Genomic DNA, 5,109 nt, shown 5'->3' with positions numbered 1-5,109 from the left:
CGTGAGCCTGATGGTGCATTTTTTTCCTCTTCTCCTTCCTCTTTCTGGCCAAGGGACAGAATGGTGGGCAGGTTTCAGAGCCAAGGAGCATCTCCATTGCTTGCCACGTACACAAGGCTGCCTCTGTGACAACCCAAATGCTTGTCTCTGAGGAATCAAGATCCCAGGATGTTCTTCAGGCTTCCATTCTGTAGTTCTACCTCCTCCCTTTCGGAACACATTGAATTCTTTTCTGAACGTACCTCCATTTCTGTCAGCCAGCCAGCCGCTTTTGGAAAGCTCACAGGTGCAGCCTTAAGACAGCAGTGGTCTGTTTCTGTTCTGGGAAGAGCTGTTCTGGATAGGCTACACAGCCTTCTCTAGTCCAGTATCATGTTTCCCACACTAAGTGGATGCCCCCGAGAGAAGCCCAGCAAGACGACTTGTCTGCTTATGCTCCTCAGCAGTTGATATGGAGAGAAATTTTCCCTTTGTTTGACTGGGAGCATGTTGTCTGTAGGCACAGTATAGTGGTTTTAGAGTTGGACTAGGACTCCAAAAGACCAAGGTCCAAACCGCCCAGCAACGCAAACCCACTGAGTGACCTTAGGCAAGTCACATACCTGGCCTTAGAAGCGAGGAGATGGCAAACCTTTTGAATAAATCTTGGAAAGAAAACTCTCTTATGAGGTCAGCATCAGTCGAATTGCACACAACAGAACAAAAAGATACTGCTTCATAGCCAATAGCAATTGGAACTGCTTTTGCCTAGTCCCTTTCTAAAAATGTCATTACCTACGATTTTCACAGTTTAACTACCCACTTTGTTCTTCCATTTCCACTTCTTTGTTCTTGCCATGAATCTCCCACCATTTAATTTCCTTGGGTGACTTCAACTGGTTTCTGGTATTATAAAACATAGAACCCCCATATATTTCCGAACACACCAAAGCATAATTTCATACGCCTATTATGTTCCCTTGTTTTCAACTCACCTTGGGGTTGGGTCTTTTTGGAAGCTAAATTGCATTAAACATGGCCACTGCTTGGCCCCAGCCCCTTGGCCACCTTTTTCTGTATAGCCCTTATTGTAACCTTTTGAGATTTAGTAATACTCCATAATGTTCTGTCTACATCAGAACAATTGGTTCCACCTTTTAATCTTTTAAACATCTTAGCAGGCTTGTCATAAAGCTTGGCTGTTCCTGAGATGTCCGATTAATCCCCATCCTGCACTGTTAGCATAAGGAACCATGCCTTTCTCTTTGAAAATCCAAGAGAAAGGGTGGCAGCAGGGGATTGACTTGGGCAGAGTTCTGCAAAGAGGCATCATTGCCCTCCTACTCAAAAGAGACCAAAGGAGCAGGGTCCTACTTAATTCTCCAATTTCCTGGTGCATGGTTTTAATACCAAAAGCAATGTCTGTCCTCAAACTATGGCTCAAAACTATTGGGAAGTCGAGAAAATTATGTGACTCCCTACAATCATGAAAAGTATATGTAAAGCCAGCCAACAGTGTCCTGGGTACAATTGGACCTTTTAAAGGAAGGGCTATACAGCCAAACCACCTCTGAATGTTCCTTGCCTAAGAAATTCTTATGACAGCTGGGTGAGCTGAAAGCACATTTGTTATTATTAGCTGTCCTCCACTGTGACATGATCATGATGAATGAAAGACGTCCAAGACTGGGGATCATCAACAGCTCTGCTCAGTGTTACAAACTCAAGGCTGATGTGGATTCCTTGAGTGAATCAATGCACTACCAGAGGATTGATTCACGCTTTTCCTACTGCTTTCCATTTTATCAAGCACATATTTTACAGTGGCCTCTTTATCTCAAACACAGAAGCTGGGTTCCTCCGAGAACCACAATAATGTCTTTGGGCACCAGAATGGAAAACCATCTGGCTAGGCTGATGAATGGGTCCCGCCCAAAGCAAAAGAATCCGAGCAAAACAGATGGTTAAATACTTTGAAGAAAAGTCTTTCAAACCTGTCATCAACTACACTGGTCAAGCAGTTAGCATGTCAGGTGGCCTGGGACTAACTGAATAACCGGGGACTTGGAACATTTCTGCTGAGATGTCTTGGTGGGGAAATAAGTCAGTAGGTGAAATTAAATGTTCCTGATTCTATAGGTGAGTAACTACAGTTGGTAATCGATTCATAACACTTAATGACATGACCTGATGTCTCCAGGTCTCGGCCTAGGAGGGTCCTGAATTAGCAAATCCTAAATCTACCGATAGGGGCCTGTTGCTCAAATGATAATGAAGGGCCTCTCAGCTAAATAATGTATCTCGTATCTTGCACCTGGTGATAACACCTTAATCCCATCTTATTTTTGCTAAAAACAGCATTCTTGCACACCACAAGACATATTTAATCACATCTCACCCTGCTTTCTTTTCACAATGAGAATCTTTAAAAAGAGGTTGCGTTTATACAGCATGGTGTGCAGGATACTTGAGAAGGAAAACTGCTAGAAGATATGGCCCTAAAAGTCTTGAGAAAACCTAAACATCTTAAAGCATTGGTTCCCAACTTTTGGTCCTCCGGGTGTTTTGGACTTCAGCTCCCACAGTTCCTTACATATGATAAGCTGTCTGGTATTTCAGAGAGTTGAAGTCTAAAATACCTAGAGGCCCAAAAGGTTGGGAACCACTGCCTTAATAAGAATCACTATAGAAACTTAAGGGTCAGCTCTGGTTAGTACCAATGAAACCCAGATGCATTTTGGAGGATCTGACAAAAATACAGCTGGGAATTCCTTGCCTCAGAAAACTGAAATTCAAGGGGTGACTTGAAGGAACACACACACACACACAAGAACCAGATCTTGTCTGATTTTGGAAGCTAAGCAGGGTCAGTCCTGGTTAGTTCTTGGATGAAAGACTACTAGGTACTGTAAGCTCAAACTGCTGCAAACTCTCCTAGCTTGGCTGTGCTTCCTTTTGCAGTGAAACAAATAGGGTCATCTTATATTGGGTGATTTGAAAACATCTGTAAACACACATATGAATCAGTTTATGTCCAGAAATGCTGGATTCAAGTACATCTGATGTCAGAAGAAACTCTCAAAGCCAAAATTACAACGAAATTAGAGTTGTACTTGTTGGGGATGTTAGATGATCACCTAGAGAAAGAAAACATGAAAGACTGTTGTTATATTTGATTACAGTGGCAAGAATAGTTTTTGCCCAGAGATTGAAAGCTTCAGCTATCCTGATGCAAGAGTGAGCAGAGATGGACAAACTGACGATGATTAAGAATAAATCCTTGATCAATTTCAAGAAAAACCAATGTATCACCTTTTTATACTGAAGATGGAGAACAAATTCTACTAGTTCTCTGATTTAGAAGAGGGTTATTAAAAGAAGGATGGTTACATAGAGATATTTCAAGGAAACTACATTGTGAAATAAAAATCAATAACCAGAGAGTGTGAGGCACACAGATTTCAGACTTGCAGATTATTCTATGTGTAGGAGGGTGTGTTTAGTAGCAATAATGGGTTATAAATGTCATTTCCTAGAATCATAGAATAGTAGAATAGTAGAGTTGGAAGAGACCTCATGGGCCATCTAGTCCAACCCCCCGCTAAGAAGCAGGAAATCGCATTCAAAGCACCCCCGACAGATGGCCATCCAGCCTCTGCTTTAAAGCCTCCAAAGAAGGAGCCTCCACCACTGTCCGGGGCAGAGAGTTCCACTGCCGAACAGCCCTCACAGTGAGAAAGTTCTTCCTGATGATCAGGTGGAATCTCCTTTCCTGTAGTTTGAAGCCATTGTTCCGTGTCCTATGCTTTTGTCATAAAAACACAGAAAAAGTTTATTAAATGGCAAAAATTTTGATTTTGCCAGACATCCTTCAGCACATTTTGCTATGGCTTTTGAATGAATATGTTACAGTCTCAGCTAATTCAACATAGTTTGTGGAAGCCATAAAAACAAAGTTATCCATTGGCCTGTAGAGCCCAGTTTAGGTGGGTCAGTTCTCCTTGGTGAAGGTGGGGTTCACAGATTCCTTTTGCACGGTCTGCCAGGGCTTTAAATGTACTTCTTTTTTGACTTGGGTGATGGAGTTTTTGTGTAGGTATCTATCCGTGTGTGTAGGCTTTCTGTTAACTGTCTGGCTCAATTGTTGATTTGGTTTATGGATGCCCACGGTGGCGCAGCATGTTAAAATGCTGAGCTGCTGAACTTGCAGACCAAAAGGTCGCAGGTTTGAATCTGGGAAGCGGAGTGAGCTCCCGCTGTTAGCCCCAGCTTCTGCCAAATTAGCAGTTCGAAAACATTCAAATGTGAGTAGATCAATAGGTACTGCTCCAGCAGGAAGGTAATAGCGCTCCATGCAGTCATGCTGGCCACATGACCTTGGAGGGGTCTACGTACAATGTTGGCTCTTTGACTTAGAAATGGAGATGAGCACCAACCCCAAGAGTCGGACACGACTGGACTTGAAGTCAGGGGGAAACATTTACCTTTCCTAGGACATCTAGAAAAGCAGTTTTCATTTTCTTTTTCCATGGTGAATTGGATGTTTGGGTGAATGCTGTTGAGGTGGTCGAGGAACTTGTTGAGTTCTTATTCTCCATGGCTCCAAATGGTGAAGGTGTCACCCACATATCTGAACCATATAGTAAGCTTATTTGTTGCTGTTTCCAGAGCTTGTTTCTCAAAGTGTTCCATGTAGAAATCCCTCTCTCTTTTTCTATTTTCCATCTAATAATTCTAATGGGGCATCAGGTAATGTGCAATTAAACAGGGAAAAAAACACTTTGAAGCCAGGAACAGAATGTGTTGTCAAAGGCTTTCATGGCCAGAATCACAGGGGTGTTGTGTGTTTTCTGGGCTGTATGGCCATGTTCGAGAAGCATTTTCTCCTGATATTTTGCCCACATCTATGGCAAGCATCCTCAGAGGTTGTGAGGTACAATAGAGTCTCACTTATCCAAGCCTCGCTTATCCAAGCCTCTGGATAATCCAAGCCATTTTTGTAGTCAATGTTTTCAATATATCGTGATATTTTGGTGCTAAATTCATAAATACAGTAATTACAACATAACATTACTGTGTATTGAACTACTTTTTCTGTCAAATTTGTTGTATAACATGATGTTTTGGTGC

Source organism: Anolis carolinensis, unplaced genomic scaffold, assembly GCF_035594765.1.
Source record: "Anolis carolinensis isolate JA03-04 unplaced genomic scaffold, rAnoCar3.1.pri scaffold_10, whole genome shotgun sequence".
In the NCBI taxonomy this organism is placed as follows: domain Eukaryota; kingdom Metazoa; phylum Chordata; class Lepidosauria; order Squamata; family Dactyloidae; genus Anolis; species Anolis carolinensis.
This window is presented reverse-complemented; position numbering follows the sequence as displayed.